This window comes from Chlorocebus sabaeus, chromosome 8 (genome assembly GCF_047675955.1).
Source record: "Chlorocebus sabaeus isolate Y175 chromosome 8, mChlSab1.0.hap1, whole genome shotgun sequence".
Classification (NCBI taxonomy): Eukaryota; Metazoa; Chordata; class Mammalia; order Primates; family Cercopithecidae; genus Chlorocebus; species Chlorocebus sabaeus.
Genome location: NC_132911.1, coordinates 10,579,010 through 10,603,103, shown reverse-complemented (window position 1 = coordinate 10,603,103; position 24,094 = coordinate 10,579,010). Strand labels below are relative to the sequence as shown.

Genomic DNA, 24,094 nt, shown 5'->3' with positions numbered 1-24,094 from the left:
TGAGGGCTGCTGCTGCAAGTGCTTTCTCACAACTAGCTTAGGATACATTTTTAAAGATTAAAATGAATCAGCTATTCCGTGTGAAAAATTGAATATATTGTATGACTCATTTTAAGATTTAACAGTAAAAGCCAGGTGGACTTTAACAATTAGAAAATAATTATCTAAAATATGCACAGTTATTTCTGAGATGACATTGTTTGCCCCTACTGTTGGCAAGTATAGTTCCAAAATTTAGGGAAATAGGCTATTTTTAATAGCTTGTTGCCTGAAATCTTTCCACAGAGGAAGACTTACTAATTCCCAATACTTAAATTTTTTTTTGGTTTGTGTTTTCCTTTAATGTGTTCCGTTAGCATTGTGAACATTGTCTGCCCTTTGAGGATCAAAAGACTCATGCACGTTCTTTTAGTTATTTCTTCATCTTACTAGCTTTAGTAAAATTCTCATAGCTTTTCATATTCCCAGTATTAGGAGACAGGAAATATAGATTAAAAGACTCAAAGACTGGTCTTTATAGCTCTTTTTTTTTTTTTTAAATATAAGTTCTAGGGTACATGTGCATAATGTGCAGGTTTGTTACATATGTATACATGTGCCGTGTTGGTGTGCTGCACCCATTAACTTGCCATTTACATTAGGTATATCTGCTAATGCTATCCTTCCCCTCCCCGCCTCCCCACAATAGGACCCGGTGTGTGATGTTCCCCTTCCTGTGTCCAAGTGATCTCATGTTCAGTTCCCACCTATGAGTGAGAACATGCGGTATTTGGTTTTCTGTTCTTGTGATAGTTTGCTGAGAATGATGGTTTCCAGCTGCATCCATGTCCCTACAAAGGACACAAACTCATCGTTTTTTATGGCTGCATAGTATTCCATGGTGTATATGTGCCACATTTTCTTAATCCAGTCTGTCATTGATGGACATTTGGGTTGATTCCAAGTCTTTGCTATTGTGAATAGTGCCACAATAAACTTACGTGTGCATGTGTCTTTATAGCAGCATGACTTATAATCCTTTGGGTATCTCCCCAGTAATGGGATGGCTAGGTCAAATGGTATTTCTAGTTCTAGATCCCTGAGGAATTGCCACACTGTCTTCCACAATGGTTGAACTAGTTTACAATCCCACCAACAGTGTAAAAGTGTTCCTATTTCTCCACATCCTCTCCAGCACCTGTTGTTTCCTGATTTTTTAATGACTGCCATTCTAACTGGTGTGAAATGGTATCTCATTGTGGTTTTGATTTGCATTTCTCTGATGGCAAGTGATGATGAGCATTTTTTCATATGTCCGTTGGCTGTATGAATGTCTTCTTTTGAGAAGTGTTTGTTCATATCCTTTGCCCACTTTTTGATGGGGTTGTTTGTTTTTTTCTTGTAAATTTGTTTGAGTTCTTTGTAGGTTCTGGATATTAGCCCTTTGTCAGATGTACAGATTGCAAAAGTTTTCTCCCATTCTGTAGGTTGCCTGTTCACTCTGATGGTAGTTTCTTTTGCTGTGCAGAAGCTCTTTAGTTTAATTAGATCCCATTTGTCAATTTTGGCTTTTGTTGTCGTTGCTTTTGGTGTTTTAGACATGAAGTCCTTGCCCATGCCTATGTCCTGAATGGTATTTCCCTAGATGTTCTTCTAGGGTTTTTATGGTTTTAGGTCTAACGTTTAAGTCTCTAATCCATCTTGAAATAATTTTCGTATAAGGAGTAAGGAAAGGATCCAGTTTCAACTTTCTACAGCTTTCTACTTTTGGTTAGCCAGTTTTCCAAGCACCATTTATTAAATAGGGAATCCTTTCCCCGTTTCTTGTTTTTGTCAGGTTTGTCAAAGATCTCTGCATTGATTATTCTAGTTATCCATTCATCCATTCTTTTTTCAAGGTTTTTAGTTTCTTTGCGCTGGGTACGTAGTTCCTCCTTTAGCTCTGAGAAGTTTGATTGACTGAAGCCTTCTTCTCTCAACTCGTCAAAGTCATTCTCCATCCAGCTTTGTTCCGTTGCTGGTGCTGAGCTGCGTTCCTTTGGAGGGGGAGATGCGCTCTGATTTTTTTTATTTCCAGCTTTTCTCCCCTGCTTTTTCCCCATCTTTGTGGTTTTATCTGCCTTTGGTCTTTGACGATGGTGAAGTACTGATGGGGTTTTGGTGTGGGTGTCCTTTCTGTTTGTTAGTTTTCCTTCTAACAGTCAGGATCCCCAGCTGCAGATCTGTAGGAGTTTGCTTGCGGTCCACTCCAGACCCTGTTTGCCTGGGTATCAGCAGTGGAGGCTGCAGAAGATAGAATATTACTGAACAGCGAGTGTTGCTGTCTGATTCTTGCTCTGCAAGCTTCGTCTCTGGGGTGTACCCTGCCATGTGAGGTGTGAGGTGTCGGTCTACACCTAGTGAGGGATGTCTCCCAGTTAGGCTACTCAGGGGTCAGGGACCCACTTAAGCAGGCAGTCTGTCCGTTCTCAGATCTCAACCTCTGTACTGGGAGATCCACTGCTCTCTTCAAAGCTGTCAGACAGGGGCATTTACCTCTGCTGAGGTTTCTGCTGCTTTTTGTTTAGCTATGCCCTGTCCCCAGAGGAGGAGTCTACAGAGGCAGGCCGGCCTCCTTGAGCTGTGGTGGGCTCCACCCAATTTGAGCTTCCTGGCGGCTTTGTTTACCTACTAAAGCCTCAGCAATAGCGGGCGCCTCTCTCTCAGCCTTGCTGCTGCCTTGCAGTTAGATCTCAGACTGCTGTGCTAGCAATGAAGGAGGCTCCGTGGGCGTGTGACCCTCAGGGCCAGGTGTGGGATATAATCTCCTGGTGTGCCGTTTGCTAAGACGCTTGGCAGAGCACAGTATTAGCGTGGGAGTTACCCAATTTTCCACGTGTTGTGTGTTTCAATTTCCCTCGGCTAGGAAAAGGAATTCCCTTCCCCCTTGAGCTTCCCAGGTGAGGGGATGCCTGCCCTGCTTCAGCTGTAGCTGGTCGGGCTGCACTCGCGGACCAGCATCGACTGTCTCACTCGCCCCAGTAAGATGAACCAGGTACCTCAGTTGAAAATGCAGAAATCACCCGTCTTCTGTGTCACTCACACCTATAGTTCTTATATCGTGTAAGCTTCCAGTTCTTCTTGGCATCTAGAAGTAGAGTAGTTCTGTATCCACTGAGTATGTTTACTTTCTAATACAACCATAGGATGAGGTGCCAGTTTCTTAAGCTGAATCAGGTAAGGTGTGAACTTAAGCATGTTCCACATTGGTAGATTGTTAGTTCTCTGTTGTAGGAACTAACAATAATGTTCACTTTCATATGTATTCTTATTGTCTATCACTGATGTCTAATTATATACTCAAGAAATGTGTGTGAAGTGACAAAGCAGTTCATGGGAAAAAGGCTTGATTCTGTCTGACTTTTTTTTTGTATTAGTCTGTGTTAGTGGATAAGGAGGCTGAGTAATTTTCTACTTCTTGATAGGTGATATCTTGGGATTCCTTTATGTTAAAGTAATGTGAACTTGCAGTATGTCAGACACTTCAATATTCATATACAAATATAAAACACATTTTATAGCCATATGCAACTTATGTTTAGATTATCTGCCATTTGTCAAGTAACACTTATTCTTCATTACGACAGGCAATTGAACATTGATTCTGAACATGCATTAACTTTTGATTATAATGGGTTTTCTACAAAGGATAGTAAAACATTTTTTCTTGTTAACTTACAGATTAAACCCATGAGTTGCCCCTCTCGGGAGCTGAGGAGTTGAGGTAGGGAGGGAGAAGAAAAAACAAGGTTATGGTGGTAAATTTATCAAAAATTGCTGTGGATAGTTGATATGTAATATTGTAAAGGGTTTTGCCTGGAGGCCTCTCAAAGGACTTAGCCAAGCAGTGTCACTATTGTTTGTGTCCTATGTGTGAGGCAGATGATTCAGATTACCTACCATTTTACCAATGAAGAAGAAAGTTGTTACTTTGCCACAGTCTATAGAGCTGATAGAAAGTTGTTATAATGGAAATGTTTTCTTGATTGAGAAATGAAGGTTCTCTTCACATAGTGGGCTTCATTTAAAAATACATCATACACATAAAAGGTTAATTTCATTCTGTAAGTCTGCCAAATTCTTTTTTTTTTTTTTTTTTTTGAGACTGTTGCCCAGGCTGGAGCGCAGTAGTGCATCTCAGCTCACTGCAAGCTCCGCCTCCTGGGTTCATGCCATTCTCCCACCTCAGCCTCCCGAGTAGCTGGGACACGCCTGGCTAATTTTTTATATTTTTAGTAGAGACGGGGTTTCACTGTGTTAGCCAGAATGGTCTTGATCTCCTGACCTCGTGATCTGCCTGCCTCGGCCTCCCAAAGTGTTGGGATTGCAGGCATGAGCCACCGCACCCGGCCAAATTAATTCTTTTAAATTATTTTTAGCTTAGCTTTTAAAACCAGATCATATTTAGCAAACTTAAGGTGGAAAATAATCTTTAGCAAACCCCCTTTCCCTCAAACCAAAAAACTAACTTGTCTACAAAAATTTAAACCAACTTTAACTCACTCCTAAAGTAATATCTCTCTGCTAATATCCTTATAACTTCCTTTTGTATGTCTGCTATTTAGAAAGACATGTTTCCTTTCCTTTTACATACTCTGTTTAAAAAATTATCTAACCACTTCCATGGTTACTTGTCCTTTGATGAAGTTGACATCCTGGAACTTGGAATGGCACGGGATTGGGGATGGGGGAAAGAAATGTGGAATGAGTGTTGGACTGCCTTTGGTACATTCTTATCCCCTGATATTTATTTATTTATTTATTTATTTTTGAGATGGAGTCTCACTCTGTCACCCAGGCTGGAGTGCAATGGCGCCATCTCGGCTCACTGGAACCTTTGCCTCCTGGGTTCAAGCGATTCCTGCCTCAGCCTCACGAATAGCTGGGACTACAGGCGCCCACCACCACGCCTGGCTGTGTTTTGTATTTTTAGTAGGGATGGGGTTTCGCTGTGTTGGCCAGGCTGGTCTCTAACTCCTGACCTCAGGTGATCCACCCGCCTCAACCTCCCAAAATGCTGGGATTACAGACTTGAGCCACCTCGCCCGGCCATCCCCTGTTATTTTAAATTTAGTATTTTGAAAGTTAACAACTTTCTGGGTTTTTTCTTAACAGTATTATTAGAAGTGATAATTGCCCATTAAAGAAAATGAGAAAATACACTGATGATAACTGTCACACCTTGTTTTCTGTCTATTTAGACTTACATGGTCCAGTGAGATAATTTAGTTTAATTAATTAAATTAAATTAAAATTAATTACCATGTTCAAAATTAAAAATTTAGTTTCTCAGTTGCACTAGCCATGTTTTAAATGCTTAATGACTCTATCTGGCTATTGGTTATCATACTGGAGAGTGTAGACATAGACATTTTTGTTATCACAGAAAGTTCTGTTAGACAGTGCTGTTAGACCCAGTGAACCTGTGTACACAATCCATTTTACCTAAAATGAGATAATTCCATCATATTTATTTTTCTACTTTATGTAGTAACATATTTTATTGTCAGTGAATATTATTATATAATCTCATTTTAAAGGCTTCTAAGAATTCTTTATATAGAAATCATCATTTTTTAAAATCAGTCACGTGTTGTAGGTCATTTAGGCTATTTTTGTACCATTTTATAGGCAGTAGTATAAAGAATATCCTTTTCATTACATATATGTTTAAACCTTCATTGCTTTAGGATAAACTCCTGGAAAGCTACAGCTTCTTAATGAGGACCAAAGAAGTTTTAGCTACTGGAGAACTTCATTAGACCTCTTGATTTAGTTTGTCACGTTATCTATTTATATATCATCTATAAAGAAGCTAGGTTAAAAAAAGTCATTTCTCACACCTTCCTTACTGTTTGCAAAAATTAGTTGAAAATTCAGTGAAGCCTTGAAAATCTGATTCACTTGGTTTTGTTTCATTAATGTCTTTTCCTTTTCCTGCCAGAATACTTCCCTTCTGCATTTTTACCAGTAGTTGTCCATATAAAAACTGAATTGGAATTTTTTTTTTTGAGATGGGGTCTTGCTCTGTTGTCCAGGCTGGAGTGCAATGGTACGATCTCGGCTGACTGCAACCTCTGTCTCCCGGGTTCAAGCAATTCTCCTGGCTCAGCCTCCTGAGTAGCTAGGATTATAGGGACCCTTGAATTGGGATCTTTTAAACAAGTCTCAGTGTAGCATTTTCATAAAACACAAAGATGACAAAATTCCATACTTGTATCCTTAAAACAGAGAAGAGAGGCCAAGAACGAGAGTGATTGTGCCTTTGGAAATAATCTCCGCTGACACTGAGTACTCTTACATTGATGACTTGCCTGCTTACGTTCAAACTGCCTTCAGGAAGGTTAGAGTATCTGTGCATTTAGCAGTATACCATTTATTTGTATACCATTTATACATATACATGTATATATATGTTATGTGCTTATTACTTGTGTTTTATTAGAATTCTGGGAAAAGCACCAGTGTGGAAGCTTTCACTCTTCCATGGCCTTAAGAAACACATTGAAGATGCTTAAATTAGGTGGAAAAAGCAAAAAACTAGAACAAAAAATTCTCCTATACTTTTTTACAATGATGCAAGGCTTTATTTAATGCCCAAGTCTGTCTGTCTAATAAAAAAATTACACATTTGCCTTTACTTTTAGACTCACTTCAATTGTTCAAAACAATCTATGGGTTAGGTGCAGTGACTCATACCTCTAATCTTAGCACTTTGGGAGGCCAAAATGGGAGGATCGCCTGAGTTCAGAGTTTGAGACCAGCCTGGGCAATAAAGTGAGACCCTGTCTCTACAAAAAATTAAAAAATTAGCTGGGGGTGGTGGCACACACCTGTGGCTACTTGGAAGGCTGAGGCAGAAGGATCACTTGAGTGGGAAGGTACAGGTTGCAGTGAGCCATAATCGCTTCATGGCACTCCAGTCTAGGTGACAGAGGGGACTCTGTCTCAAAATAAATAAATAAATAAATAAATAAGAAAGTAAATAAATTCTGTAGTTTTCAGTGAGATACATGGCTTAATTTTGGGGTTGTATGAAAATGGTATTTGAGACAAATGGGTTGTGTAACCAGGCAGATTTTGCTTTGTATGTTTATCGTGTTATCTGAAACTCATATATTATTAGAACTATGACTTCCCTTTGTACAGTTTTAATACTGAAATATGGAGGTAGGTCCATATTTGAGATAAGGTTTAGGGAGTCCTTCTTACTCCTCATTCTCAACTGACCAAGCTAGAAAACTGTTAAGTATAATAATTGTATTTATAGGCTTTACATTTGTACTTACTTTTAAAATATGTACTCTCTTGAATTATTTAAATCTGCTAATTATCTTTTTAAAAATAGCGGTGGGTATTAGATTTTTCATATGTAAACAGAATCCAAGATTGAGAATGTTAACCTTACCGTGAGTTGTTTCGTATTCTACTCCCTGATATGACCATATAAATAAGACTTTTTAAGCAATCCCACTGTATATCCAAAGATACATTTATTTTGGATCAATAAATCTGAAATCTGAAGAACTCTTTCAGACTTTTATGTCAAGCCTGAACATTTCTAAATTTACTGTGGTACACATAATCATGGTTAGAGATAGAGGGAACATCTTTTGTTTTGCCTATTTGTGACACAGTTTTGAGTGCTGGTCTTTTGAAAGAGTAACTTGAGTTCTGAAGATTGAGGGAACAAGGCCAGGAAATGTTCCAGTGGGCCCCTAAAATGGAACCCTCACTGTCATAGGTATTTTTCAAGTGTTTCCACAGGAGAGTTATTTGATGGGATTATTAGAAAGAGGACATTGAATATAGGAGTGGTAGACAAGGTATTAAGGACAAATATGTAGATATGCCTTTTAGAATTTACTTCAAGGGAAGAAAGCTTGAGTATCGTTCTGGGGTAATCTTAGCTTGCGTTTATATGGAGTGGTAAGATAGCAAATAAGTGCTTGGCTTTACAATTACTTATGAATTGCAGTTTATTGTACAGACTGATTTTACACACTTGCTTTGAGCTTCATTTTCTTAATTATAAAATGGATATCGGCTCTACTGCATAAAATTTTTATGGGAAGTTAAATGAAAGAATATAGAGAAAGCAAGTTGTTTTCTTTCCACTTGCTTTGTTCTTGTATGGCAACAGTAAGGTTGCCACACAACCACACAAGACCATTTTTGTATTCTGACACAAAGCGGACACTCAGTCAAAGCTAAGTGAAGGGCTGACATTGCCATAAGCTGCTCTTTGTTACCATCAGTGTGAATTTGTGTTACATTCTTTGTTTGGTATCTTTTGTAATTTTGTAAACTTGAATTGTGATTTGATAAGACATGAAGCTCTTTTTTCCTCATTGTAATTTACATTCTTTTAACCTAGTCAGTGGAGCTATTGCATATAGGATTATGGAGAATCATTAATGTAACTTAAACATTTTCCCCACAAATATTTCAGTAGCAGGGGTATCATAGTTTGCTGTAACCAAATATGAAGTGTATGAAATGACTGGTTAATATTTTTTAAAGCAGATTACTTATGGGTAAACAGCTCTCTTTCAAGCCAAGGGACATCACAGTTGCTGTTTCTGAAAATTGTAACCCACTAGGAATGAGACAAGGAAAAGGACAGATGAGGAATTATGTTAAAAGGAAAAGGTGGTCTTTTCCTCAATGTGGGGGAAAAGTTGAGGTGGGAAGTGAAATATGTGATTCAATACTATCATTCAGAACAATTGAAATAGGAAAATGTGTCAAATCCCATGGAAACACAAAACTCAGTGTTTTAAAAAAATTATTTGCTTTTAACTAAATAACTTTCTTAAGGAATGAAAATTCTTTAAGTTACATTCTTTATGTCCTTTAGATTGAAAGTACAGCAGAATATTGGCGTTTCAGTCTGTTGAATCAGTTGTCAGAGGCATAGGAAAATAATAGTAATGATTTACTTTCTTAGGAGACTAAAGTTCAAAGCAGAATCAGATTATTACTATTATAGTACAGATTTAATCCTGTTTTCCTTGGGAGGGAGGATGTTTTTAAATATGTAGCTTTAAACCTTGTAACTAGTGATAAAAATATTAATTGCCAGGCTGGGCAACATGGAAAAACTCCATCTTTACTAAAAATAGAAAAATTATCTGGACATGGTGGTGCATGCCTGTAGTCCTAGCTACTCTGGAGGCTGAGGTGGGAGGATCAACTGAGCCAGTGATGCAGAGGTTGCAGTGAGCTGAGATTGCACCACGCCACTGCACTCCAGCCTGGGCCACAGAACAAGATGTTGTCTAAAATATATGTATGTATATATACATATATGAATTGGTCTTAATGTTTTACACACATAAGAAATTTATCTGGAATGCTAGTAAGTCCGTGAGGCCTTGAGAGAGAGGAGGTAGAGTTAGCAATTTAGGGAAGGATTCACAAAGACAGGTGAAGTGTTTCTCGTGTTTGCCCCTTCTCTCTCATAAACAGATTGGGAAGCACCTTTTACATTTGGTCATTGTCCCTTAGAGTTGTGCAAGCTTCATCATCCTATTAAAAATTTCCCTGGTCACATTGAAGAGATACTTGCTTTATTCCTTATGGACATTTCATTTAGTTGAATCTAGTCAAGTTTAGAAAAAGTAATCTACCCCTAAATAAAAAGAAGCATAATATAGCAGTTTGGTGTGGCACAAATGAATGCATTTTCTTAGGGCTATTATCAGTTCACCTTTATTTCAATCGAACAGATCTTCTTTTAGCACTGTGTATCTGTTTTTGAAAGACAGATGAAAAGATTCTGATTGGGATACGAGAGAGTGTTTATTGAGTTCTTGTTATGTGCAAAGAGCCAAGCTGGGTTTGTATATATTGTCACATTTAATTTTAACAGCAGTTCACTGTGTCGGGTAGTGTTTTATGAAAGAGGAAATTAAGATTGGCGGTGGTGAAGTAACTTGCCCAAGGTCAGAAGTTACTAAGGATTGGGCAGTATTCTAAAACTGAGATTTATCTGATTCCTGGGACAGAACTTTTAGTCATTATTCTCTATTGAATTTCCAGGTAGAAAGAGAGATGCTTTGTTACAGTCAGTCTTATATTTATTCCAGTGTCTGCCTTATCTTGTAATAAATTGTTATGTGAGCAGATAATTCTGATTTTACAAATGTATTGTGTCCTGGATTAACTTTGTTCATTGCAAAAAGGATAAAATTGATCTGGGATATAAAAATCTGCTATGTATACATACAGAATAATCTATACTTAAGTTATTGCAGATGTGATGTGCCTTTTTTTTAAAAAAAATCTTGATTTTCTATATTTATAAGAAAACTTGACAATAGGAGCAAAATTGAATTGGAAGATTCTTTTATTATTATAAAATTTCATGCCAAAGTTTGTCCATAAAGATTGAAGGAGATGCATTTAACTCATTAAATCACATATGGAAGAACTCTACCATGTAAAACGCAGTAATTTTATTCACATGGATGAATTTTTGAGTGGGCAATTAAATATTTTTTAATATCTCTAAAAATTATGTGCACAGACTTGTTTTGTCCTAACAGCCCTATGAGATGGATACTCTAATATTGTCTCCTGATTCACAGACAAGGAAATGGTAGCTCAGAGAGGTAAAGGAGTTGCTAGGGTCCCAGAAGTGATGGCAGCAGAATGGTATTCTAACCTGTGCAGTTTGGCCCCAGATCCAGCCTCTGAACTACAGCTGTGTTCTTAACTCTAACTATGGCATATTGCCATGGCAGACCTTGTAGAGAACTTTGTTTTTTTGAACTTTTTAAAATTTTTATTGAAAATTGTGGAGTTTTTTGAGATAGGGTCTCACTTTGCCAGTCAGGCTGGAGTCCAGTGGTGTGATCATGGCTCACTGCAGCCTTGACCTCCTTGACTCAGGTGATCCTCCCACTTCAGCCTCCCGAGTAGCTGGGAGTACAGGTGCACACCACCACGCTCAGCTAATTTTTGTATTTTTTTGTAGAGACAGGTCTCGTCATGTTGCCCAGGCTGGTCTTGAACTCCTGGGCTCAAGCGATCTGCTGGTTTGGCTTCCCAAAGTGGTAGGATTTCAGGCATGAGCCACTGCACCTGTCTGAATTTAAAAAAAAAAAAAAATGTAGTTTTTATTTTTTCCCACTGAGGTACGTGGAAAAAAAGTTAACATGTAATGAGGCACATAGTTCACTGGGGTGAAATTAAGTCATTTGTTCCGAGTATGCTAGTCCCAGATGTTAACAGAATTCTGAATTTTGGGTCACTTTTATATGAAAGAGAAAGGCTTTCATATATGAAAGTATGACTAGAATCCTGGAATCTTACGAAATAGATAATCACTTCCCTATTTTGCTCAACTTGTTTCTACACTCAGCATTATTACAGAATCTAAATTAATAGATTTATTTCACATTTGTCTTATCCAGTGCTGTTACCATATTTTAATGTTAGTCATTTGATAGGAAGAATGATCCAATTTTTCTTTATTAGTTACGAAGTAATTTCTGTAAGCAAGAGCTTTTAAAAAGCATTGTTTTGCAAACAAACAGCATGCATAAAGATCATTTTTGTCTGAGGATAAATATCTCATTATAAAAATAATACACATGTAATAAATATTAAAACAGTGTAGAAATGTGTAAAATAGAAAGTGGAAGTACCATTTATTTCACTCTCAGATATAACACTAAATTTTCCTGTTGTTAAGGTAGCTGAAGTAGTTTTTTAAATCTCTTTTATGAACCCATTTGTACATATAAATCTATTTACATATTTTTAAAACATGAACTTTAAATTTAACATGTGTTAAAACTTTGAATTTAACATGTGTTATTTCTGTAGCTACTAATTGGGCTATCTGCACAAGTATCTTCGCTCAGAACCAATGCCTCTTTCCCTATCACCATTGTTGTATTGCCTCTTCTAGTTCCCTGGCCACACTTTTAAAGTCCAGAACCAGATGCTGAGCCAACCTGGACCAAATTCTCTTTCATGATAATTTGGAGTTAAGATTGAGATAATATAGGCGTATGTGTTTGTATATGAGGGAAATGTCTGGGAGACAGGGACAGACAGCAACACCTAAATTTTGAGACACATTTTTGCCTTTGCATTCAATGGAATACCTCTATTGTTTAATAAATTTTCCTTTTATTAAGGTAGCTTTTTATCCTTTGTAATAAAAAAACTATTTTATAAAGTCTGTACTCAAAGATATATTTATAGACCATAGCACCTTAAATTTAGAAGGATATTTAGAGATCATTTTTTACTATTTACTACTACTATTATCTTTTCTACTTATTTACAGTTTTACTTTACTGCTTTACTTATTTCTTATGTTTAGAAACCACATAAATCTTTCTCAAATGAAATTTAATGCAGTAACCCAATATATAAAAGTGTTCAGAGGGCTGGGAGAAGCATGGACCTTCATGTATTCTGCCTTGCATGTGTATGAGGAGGTGGAGATGAGTCCATAAGAACCTAAAGAATAGACGTTCTCAAGCAGGGACAGTTTTACCCCTTAGAGGGCGTGTTTAGCTATATCTGGGGACATGTTTGGTTGTCACAATTAGGGAGTGTTACTGGCATCAAGTGGGTAGAGGTAAGGGGTACTGTTAAACATAACGCACAGGACCACTTCCCCCCATTAAGTGCGTTCAACAGACAAGCCATGGCAAAAGCCCAAGCCTGACTGCTTAGGCTGGTAAAGATGCAACAAGCCACTTCTAGGTTTAGCTAGTTGATTACTTAGTAAACAGCGAAAAGAAGAAAAAGCTAAGAGTACCAGTTCCCCATGGTCTTCGTATCTCAGGTGACACTGAAAGGAAAAGGGCCAAATGACTGCATTGAGAGTTGTGGAATATCCTGTTTTGGAAGAGCCAGTAGAAGAGAGAGAGGTAGAAAGCCCCACGCCTCCTCACAAATGGGAAGTGATGAGACACTGCCTCATGACAGCTTCCGATCCTCTGTTGTTCCCAGAGTATCACAAGGCATTGAGCCAACACTCAGATTAACTGAGGTTCATGTCTTTATCATTGTAGCCTGTGAGGATACTTGCAGAGTCTCCAGAGCACTTGGTGGAGCCAGTAGCCTACACCTACACGCACAGCAAAGAATTAGCTAGTCAAGAATGTCAGTAGTTAAAATGGAGACTATATTCTAGAGTAGCACTGTTCAACAGCAATGTAATGCCATACATATATGTAATTTAACATTTTCTATTAGCCACATTGAAAAGAAACGTGATATCAACTTAATGTTTCATTTAACTCAATGTATCTCAAGTATTATTTCAACATGTAATGTGTCTCAAACATTATTAGTGAAAATTTTAACATTATTTTCAACTAAGTCTCTGATATCTGGTGTATATTTTATACTTAAAGCATATCTCAATTCTAACGTTTTCATGATCAATACTTGATCTGCATTTGGGTTTCATAAAATTTGTAGTTGAAAAGCTAGATTTACATACCCGAGGTGTCCTAAATATATTAAACGTTTACCAATAACTGAATCAACTATCAATTTTTAAATTTAACTATGACTTTTTTTTTTTTTTTTTTGAGATGGAGTCTCAAAGGGCCAAATGACTGCATTGAGAGGAGTTGTTCCTAATTTATATGTGGAAAACGTTTTCTACATGATTAATGAATTTATCCTGTTGGCGCTTCTTGAACCTGTAGATTGGGGTCTTCTATTAGTTCTAGGAAAATCTTTGGCATTAGCTCTGTAAATACATACGTATATATGTGTGTATGTATATATGTATATATATTTTTAGTTTTAGTTTTTTTCTTCTAAGACTAATTGCATCATGTTAGGCCTTTTAGTTTCCATCTTTTATCCATTCTACTCTCTTTTTCCTCTGTATACTTCAATACTTCAGTCTTGGAAATACTGGTTGTCATATTTTCCAGTTCAGTAATTTTCTCTTTAGCTGTTTCTAATTGCAGTCAGACCCTCTATAAAGCTTTTAAAATACTTGTTTTATATAATATAAAAATCAACTTATTGACTTCAAAGTAATGAAATAAAGTGAATCAATTTTGAGTATACGTTTTAATGAGGTTTGACAAATGTGTATACCCATATAATCACTACTCTAATCAAGATAATAGAACAGTTTTGTTTACTCCAAAAAGTTATCTGGTGCCCATCTGCAGTCAATTTTTCTTTTTGTCAGCCATCCCCAGTCAACAATGATCTATTTTCTGACATTATAGATACTCTGTTCTAGAAATATGTTCTCGTGTGCCTCGCTTCTTTCGCTCATCATGTTTTGAAGTTTTGGAGATTTCATCCCTGTTGTATGAAACAAAAGCTGTTTCTTTTTATTGCTGAGTAGTATTCTGTTGTATGACTGTGCTACAGTTTGCTTCAGATTTTTTTCAATGTTTGACTATTACAAATAAACATACACTCACTCACATGCAAGTCTTTTGTATGGACACATGGATTTTTGGTTTGTTTGTTTCCTTTTGAGTAAATACTTAAGACTAAGTTTGTATGCTAGGCATACAGTAGTGTATATTTAGCTATAGAAGGAACTGCTAAACCGATTTCCATAATGGTTAAAACATTCGTTTGTAATGCCCACAAGTAATGTATGAGAGTTCCAGTTTAGAATCTCCTCATTAATACTTGGTATTGCCAGTCTTTTTAGTTTATATTTTTCTGTTGACTAATAATGTTGAGCATCTTTTCATGGGCTTATTAGTAATTTATATGTCTTCTTTTGTGAAATGCCTAGTCTCTTGCTCATTTTTCAAGGTGATTGATCTATAGAAGTTCTTTCTCTAATCTAGAAGAGTTCTTATATCTTACATATGTGTTGCAAATATTTTCTTCTAGATTGTGTTTTGCCTTTTCATGTTCTTAATGGTGACTTTTGAAGAACAGAAGCTCTTAATTTTGATAAAATACAGTTTATTGGTATTTTCTTTTAAGGCTTAAGTTTCTTTTTCTCCTAAGAAATCTTTATATCCCAAGGTCCATCTTTCATGTTTTCTTTAACACATTTTATTGTTTTAGCTTTTATGTTAAGTCTGTAGTCCACTTTGAGTCTGTAGTCCACTTTGAGTTAATGTGTTTGTGTGGTGTGAGGTAAGAGTTATTTTGTGTGTGTTTTCTTCTTTTCTATATAGAGAATCTGTTGTTTTGGCATGATTTGTTGAATAGGCTATTTTTCCATCATTGAATTACTGTGCTTTCTTTGTTGAAAAGTCATTGACTCCCTATATGTTGGTTTATTTATGAACTGTCTTCTGTTCCATTGGTCTACATACCCAAGTCTGAATAACATAGTTTTTCAATTAGAAATCATGCTTCATAACACAAAGCAGCTAGTTTTACTTGCAACTCCAATAATTTCACAAGTCCTATTGTATCTATATCTATTCTTATTCCAATCCTGCACTGTCTTGATTACTAGAACTTTATAATAAATCTTGAAATTAGGTAGTGTGAGTCCTTCAACTTTTTAGTTCTACAATTTCCCACTTGATTATCAGAGTATATCTGTGCTTCACTTCTTAAGACCATACTTTCCTTTAATTCTTTGAATTTATTTTCTTTAAGTCTTTGAACTTTTTTATAATTTGATGCTTTGAGGTCTTTGCTAACTAACCCTAACACATCTGGGCTATCCTGGGTGTGATGTTTAGTGATTTTTTTTTTTTTCTTGACCAGATCACATTTTTCTTTATATATGTTTAATTTACATTTTTTATTCAATAGTGGACATGGTAGTCACTCTGTGATATTTATTAACTTCCTCTGAAGAATTTTATTTATTTATTTATTTTTTTGAGACGGAGTCTAACTGTCGCCCAGGCTAGAGTGCAGTGGTGCAATCTCAGCTTACTGCAAGCTCCGCCTCCCGGGTTCACGCCATTCTCCTGCCTCAGCCTCCAGAGTAGCTGGGACTACAGGCGCCCGCCACTGCGCCTGGCTTATTTTTTTGTGTATTTTTTTTAGTAGAGACGGGGTTTCACCATGTTAGCCAGGATGGTCTCGATCTCCTGACTTTGTGATCCGCCCGTCTCGGCCTCCCAAAGTGCTGGGATTACAGGCGTGAGCCACCGTGCCCGGCCCCCTCTGAAGAATTTTTATTCTTGTTTTAGCAGATTACTTTATTGCTGGTTTAAAATCAAGCTTAACTTATGGAGGTTTGGTTTTAAGCTTTGTTAGTGCAGATCTGTGGAAAGCCCAAGATGTTTCTTTAAGATTGTCTCTTCTGCAGACCTAGTTTTTTCTCAGTTTTGGGCTTTATGAAGTATTATGTGTCTAGACCAGGGCTTATTCTAGGGCACGGGTTCTCAAATGTTTATTCTTTTTTTGCACTCTTAAAAATTATTGAGCATTCCACAGAGCTTGTATGTGGGTCATGCATATTGTATTAGATACTAAAACAAAGAAGTTTAAAAAATTATTTCATTTAGCAAATAACAAACTTACTGCGTGTTAGCATGCATAACATTTTTTGAAAAATTGTTTTCCAAAACAAAAAATAGGTCCCAAGAGTGGAATCATTTTACATTTATGCAAATGTTGTTCATATTTGACTTAATTGAAGATAGCAGGATTCTCCTATCTGCTTGTGTGTGCAGTCTTTTCTGATAGGCTTTTTGGGGTCGAAATATCTGAAGAAGATCTACATTTATAGTTAGAAAAGGGAAGAGTATATCAATAACCTTTCCAATAATTGTGGATATTCTTCTTTGATTCCACATTCAAACTGTACAAATGGTAGTTTCTTAGTGGCTAGCTGCAACGTGGAATCTGAAACCATGTCAGATAACCTTTTGCACTCTGTAACATCACAATCCATTGGTTGTCTTACACATGGAAAGCATCTTTGCCTATGTACCTACGTATGATTTTGTAATGATCTCCATTTGTCATATCAAAAATAGTCGTTTCCTAAGTGAGGCCTAACTTGTTAACATGCTGTATTATACTATATAAAATAATTACACTTGTTATTTTATATCCACGTCAGCAGAAGAGTCTATGAATTTGGGAGCCCTTTATATGTACTTTCTAATTCTTCACAGAGGATATTTAAAAAAAAAATCTAATGATCAATATTTAAGAAAATATAGTACTTTTACTGCTTCGTCAGGGGCATTCTAATGTGAAACCCTCCTTTTTTTTTTACTGCATTTTTATAGTGAAGAATGTAATAATCACTAATAGATGTTGATGGCACTGCCTTGATTTGTGTTATTTTAGTTTTGTAAGACAGGGTTTCACATTGTCATCCAAGTTGGAATGCAGTGGTGTGATCATGGCTCACTGTAGCCTTCACCTCCTGAGGCTCAAACCATCCTCTCACTTCAGCCCCATGAAGAGCTGGAGCCACAGGTGCATGCCACCATGCCAGGCTCATTTGTTTACTTTTTGAAAAGACCAGGTCTCCCTATGTTGCCCAGGCTGGTCTTAAACTCCTAGCTCAAGCAATTCTTCCACCTCAGCCTCCCAAAGTGCTACAACTATAGGCATGAGCCACCATGCTTAGCTTGTGTTATCAGTAGTTTTATCCTCCTTTGCTTTTGTACTATTAGTGCAAATGTTAATATAATGAAACAAGGGAATCATATCTTAATGTTATTATAAAAATAGTTTTGACCTTGTAGACCCTCTGCTCTCTGTTCTAGGTCATGGTGCTTATTCATAACTAACACTGGTGCTAAGGTGCGCCAGGTGTGTTAACAAGGTGGTTTTAGGTTCTCTTTACTTTCTCAAGGCCAGAATTCCAATTTCTTTCAGCACTGCTCTTTCTCTAGCACCTTGCGACCTCTACTCACTCTGTTGTGCTCTCAGTCCTTAGCAGCTATTGCCAGATAAGCCTCAGGGGTTTTGTCCTGCACAGGTACAGCCCACCTCAGCCATGTGATCCCTGGGGACTCCTTCACAGACATCTGGGGCCTGCTATCTGCACAGATCCCTCTTCTCTAGTTTCCCATCCTACAGATTCCAGCCAATTCTTCTGCGCTGAGTTTGGATTTCTGTCTTCTCAGTTCAGTGTAACCACCATGTTCTGCTTTGATTCCTGTTGTGTTCATGTGGTTGGCAAATTGTTTTAGGCAGAGATTGGGTGATTATGGCACCTATCTTGTGAGTTTCTCTTCTTTCAGGGATCACGGTTTATAACTGCAGCTGGCTACTGCCTGCAATTAGTTGCTTCATCTATTTTGTCCAGTTTCATAATGTTTATGTCAGAGAGGGAAAGCTAGTCTGATACCAGTTATTCCATTATGGCTGGAAACTAAAGTTTCATTTAAAATTTTTATTGTTACATTTTTATTTCTAAAAGTTCTGTTTAATTCTTTTATAAATTTACCTTATTATTTTTTATAGTTTCGTCTTTTTTAGATCTTTCAGCTTGTCTTTTAGTAAACACAATAAGCATGGTTCTTTTTGTAATACGTGTCTTGTACCTCTGATATCTGAAGTTTTTATGGATCTGTTCTTGAGTTGTCTATTTTTGCTAGTTGTAGCTTTTGCATTTTAGGTTATTTATGTGCCTCATTATCTTGGTTATACACTGGACATTTTAGCAACTATTTATTTATAGGAGTTATTGCCAATCTGGGACCACCTTAAATCAAATTCAAGGCTTGAGATATCCTAGGCACACAAAGTTTCCAACCAGAGCTATAATTCTGTACTAGGACCAGTTCACATCCACTTTGTCCTCATCCTAAGGTATCACCCTTGTTTCGTGGGGAACAGTCTCATTATAGTCCTTACTTTTGGGGGGGCTCTGGGCTTTTATTGCTCTTCCCCTTATTCCGTGAGACATTGAAATGACATATTTTATTTTTCTTGATCAATAATTGCCTTCAGAACAATGACAGCTTCCATACATGTTTACCCTCTGAATTTCCTCTGCTTTTCAGCTTTCAGCTGGTAATTCTTGAACTGTCTTGTTAGCTCATAGATAATTTTAGAAGTTGTGTTTTTGTTTTTGTTTCAAATCTAGTTCTGTTCATTGTTTACAGCCTAAGGGATGATTTAAATAAGCTACTCTGCCATTACTGGAAACAGAAAATTGTGCCATTTAAATTCTAATTTAAATTCAGTGAGCCATTCTATATAGGATAGCACTGGTTACTTAATTTTCTTTTTTTTTTCCTTTTTTTTTTTTCTTGAGACGGAGTCTCGCTCTGTCGCCCAGGCTGGAGTGCAGTGGCGCAATCTCGGCTCACTACAGGCTCCACCTCCCGGGGTCACACCATTCTCCTGCCTCAGCCTCCCAAGTAGCTGGGATTACAGGCGCCCGCCGCCACGCCTGGTTAATATTTTGTGTTTTTAGTAGAGATGGGGTTTCACCTTGTTAGCCAGGATGGTCTGGATCTCCTGACCTCATGATCCGCCCACCTCAGCCTCCCAAAGTGCTGGGATTACAGGCGTGAGCCACCATGCCCGGCCTTGAGTTTTCATATTTACCGTTAGTGGTAAATCAACTTCAGATAGTTTGAAAAATAAAAATACATTAGCTTGACTACTTTTATGCTATAATAAGTAATGTGTATTTTGGAAGAAAAGATAAAAGTTTTCAAAAAATCTATAATGTATAAATATATACTGTATTATTACTGTATAATATATGCTGTACCATACTATATATGCTATGTATACTGTATAATATAATGGCATATCTTATGTCATTATATAATATTATACCATTTTAATATACATGTTTGTGTAGAAGAAATTGAGTGTGCATAAACACAAGGATCTATCATATATTCCAGTTTATAAAAATAGTTTACCTCATAAAGCTCATGTGTATTGGTAAAGAGTCTTATACATTGAAGGCTATACTATAGTTAAAATTTAGTGCTTTGATATTTTTCTATAAAATTAAAAATTTTCTTTGCTTAAAAAAATTCAAGGAACTTGGATTCCGTTTTTGAAACTCAATTTAATAAATGTATATCTGTGTACTCTTTAAAGAGTTAGATGCTGATAATTTTAGAGTAAAAACTTAGTAAAACATCTTTTGATAATTTACCCTAAAAAGCTTGCTACATTTTTAGCTTGGAATATTCACATTGTCTCTATGTCTTCTGTCTTTTAAAATCAGTTAATAATGCCTGCAGTTAAACACAATTTATTGTAATAGCACTTTATAATTTTCTAGGAATTTAACAGAATGAGTCTTTGTATGAATGTAGAAATATTTTGTTTTTATTTGCAATAATTAAAATTATGCAAATGCTTAACTTTAATAGTTTTAAAGGATGAAATTAAACAATATAGCTAAAATAATACATGCTGAATTTGGCTCCCCGTGGCTAAATGCCTGTACTAGAAATGGGAAAATTGTGTGTCCTTCTTGCCATAGCTCATTTGAAAATGGTGTTTGAATTTTGTGACCCTACTTTAGTTTTAACTGTCTTGCTATGCCAGCTGCTACATTTTCTCCGCCCCTCTTACCTCGAAAGGAGATAAATAGAGCTGAGATGCATTTGTAAAACAATTAGAAACCACCTACTCTCTGGAATTTGAGGTTTGATAATGTCCCAGTGGTTAAAGATAGTATAGGGGGCCTTGTGAATGGCCATAGCACCCTTGAATTTATGTACTGAATGTTACTCAGATTTCAGTTTCCTTCTTTTTCTTTCAAACCTTACTTTGTACATTGTTGGTGTATTTTGGGAACTTTGCTTCAGGTATTTGTGCTACTTTTTAAAAATAATATGAACTATATCATATAAACTATATAAACTATATATAAAAAACTATATATATATAAACTATATATATATTGATGATATAAACTATATCATCAAGTAATGTGCTACTTTTTAAGAAAAATCTGTTTTATATTAGTGTGCTATCAATGCATACTGATTTTACAAGATGAATTTCTAATTTTGTTTTGTGTTAATGGTCACATTTTTTTATTCTCTTTGATGGCTCAGAGTGTTGAAAACAAATTTTGAAGCATCCAGAATTGAGTCTCAGATGTCACCACTTTGAGTACAGTGTGGCATTCTTGAAAGCTGTTGTTACCTTTGCCTCATGTATGTGCCATTCTTCTGGTATTAGGAAATAGTCCCACATAAATCCCTATAGAGAACAGTGTGAAGGATCAGATTTGAAGGCACTTTAGAATGAAATTCTATTTGAGAAATTGCTTGGGGAATATTATAGTTTGGGACATTTAAGAATGTATCTGACAACTTTCAGTGCTGCTGGTCTCAACTTTTAGTTTTGTTTGTTCTTTTTAAAGAGTTAAGATAAATGAAAACCTTTCTATTATTATTTTTTCCATTTTGATTCAGAGGGTGGGAGAATAAGAGAGTCTATTTGAAGCAACTCTTTTTTTATTTTTACTTTTTGAAGATTTTAGATCTTAATGCTTCAAGTCTTTGGCTATAACTTTAAAAGCATTATCAGAGATTTGACACTGCCCCTAAAATATGTAGAGATCACTTTATCAAGTTTAGCCCCTTTATTTTAAAAATCGTGAGAACTGAGGCCCACAGAATTTCTTGTGTGCCCTGGCTCAGTGCTTCTCAAATTGTCTGTGGTAGAGGGGTTTTCTTTTTTCCCCAATGCATGACAGACCAATAATTTTGTAAAATATAAATAAAAAGAAGTACTGGAGAAGGTAATTTTGAAACAACAGACATAGTTCTAAATACCTTCAGTTTCTGTTCTTATCTCATTGTAGATGGATTATAAACAGTTCTGGGAATGGAATTTTGTATAATATGCTTTGTATAGCGTAGACCTGGGAATGGAACTTTGTATAATATGCTTTGTATAGCATAGACCACATTTATAGTGCTGCCCAAGGTCAGGGTTCAGCAAATGTGGTCCATAGGCCAAACCCAGCCTATCTGTTGTTTTTGTATGGCTTGCAAGCTAAGAATTGTTTATATGTTTTTTAATTTTTTTAATCAAAAGAAGAATAATATTTTGTAAATTATATAAGATTTAAATTTCAAAGTCCTTAAGTAAGATCTTATTGGAATGCAGCCATGCTTATTCATTTAAGTTTTATTGGAATGCAGCCATGCTTATTCATTTAAATATTATCTGTGACTGCTTTCGCACAGTAATGGTAAAGTCAAGGGAGGGATGAGGACCCTTGAACAATGCAGGGGTTAGGACTGTTGAACAACGTGCAGTTTAGAATTTGAATGTAACTTTCTCCCACAAAACTAATAGCCTACTGTTGACTAGAAGCCTTATTGATAACATAAACAATAAATTAACACATATTTTCTATGTTATATGTATTATATATTCTTACAGTAAAGCAAGCTAGAGAAAAGAAAACATTTTTAAGGAAATCACAAGGAAGAGAAAATGTGTTTGCTATTCATTAAGTGGAAGTGGATCTCCATAGGGATCTTCATCCTCATCATCTTCACATTGAGTGGGCTGAGAAGGAGGACGAGGAGTGGTTGTTCTTGCTATCTCAGGGGTGGCAGAGACAGGTACACTCAGTGTAACTTTTACTGAAAAAAGTCTGCATATATGTGGACTCATGCAGTTCAAACTTGTATTATTCAAGGGTCAGCTATAGTTGAGACAGAGACCAAATAGTCCATAAAGACTAAAATATTTACTATCAGGCCTATTACAGAAAAAGTTAGCTGACCCCTGCCCTAAAGCAAAGCATGGAATTAGTCGTCACTGGTAGAGTTAAGAGTACACATTTTAAAATGTGTTTTAAATATTATGGTGAGCTGATGGGGATTGTCAAACTCCCTGCCCAGCACCTTTGCATACCACTTTATGTTCTAATTCAGTCCTCTTGGCAATCTTGTAACCTCTTATGAAAGTTGGATAAGTTTAGACCCCTGCTGATCTAATGAAGGGTTAGATACCTTACTTATCCTAAAAGTCTTAACTTTACTGAGTTTTTAATTTTTAATTCATATGTGATAAATTAAATATGGTTAAATATTTTCTGATGTGAATTTTGTTATCAGCATCTGGTTTAGAAAATTCAGCTGCTTCTTTCCTGTTGCTGCATTACTTCGCTGTAGATGTGTCTGTGTTCAGGTCTAATTAAAGAGATAGGCATGACTTAAACATATTTAGAAAACATCTATTTCAAGTAAATGTTAACTTCTTTTAATGTCACCTAAAGTACAACAAAACTACAACTAAACTTGTAATGACAGATTTCTATTGCAAAATAGGCAAGATATGATAGTTAAAATACTGGTTATAAAAAGAAGGATTGAGGTTTTAGGAGACTTTGGAGAAACAGTCAGACTTTCACTATTTTACTTCTAGCACTCAATAAAACTGTAAAATGAAAGCTCCCATCATACAGTTGTCAAACTCAGATAAAAATATTCCTTTACTTCTTGTTTAAAGCAGGTTCTGAAGTTCCTGAAGTATGCCGTTAAACTCTGCTTTTCATAGTAGCTATTATTTCTTCTGTTTTCTTCCCTTTTGCATGTGATCACTCAGCAACTAAATAAAGATATAGTTATCAGCTTGCATTTGATACCTGAGTCTGCTTTATTATAAAGACGCTTTATAAGCCAAATCTTCACATTAGAATTTCTTCTTGGAATTAAAAAAAAATGTTGTTACAATAGCTGTATCCATTATGATGAAAGAGTACACTTTGATATTGTGGCACTCACTGTTTTATTCTACTGACTCTTGAATCAGTTTATAAACATCTGAAAACAATTATGTTCATTGTTTGCATTTGCATAGGAAATAATACAGAAAGTCTTTGTAAGATCTCACTGCATCTTCTCAAGCCATAGCCGGTTTTTATTGTTCCAAGTCTGAAACTCCCCAATATGTAATGTATGAGATGCACAGGCTCACCTTCCTAGCAGTTGTGTCCTGGTTCTGGATAAGGTTGTTGTTTGTCCATTATAACAAAGCCATTGATTTTATGGCTAATGCCTTAAAGGAAAAGGAAGAGCTTTGTAAACAGAAGGACTTATTGCTTGGTAATGTATGAGTATTACCTTCCAAAGATTGCTGAAGAATGTGTGTGCTTTAGCATGGAACTGTCATGAATGGATGAAAATTTGGGACTCATCAACGGTAGTGGCTCATAACTTAACAACTGAAT

At 36.2% G+C, this 24,094-nt stretch overlaps 1 protein-coding gene across 1 annotated transcript in view; it reads left to right on the top strand.

Moving 5' to 3' along the window:
* Positions 1 to 24,094, top strand: part of TNKS (tankyrase) — a 224,016-nt gene that overhangs the window by 37,374 nt on the left and 162,548 nt on the right. The window lies entirely within an intron of this gene.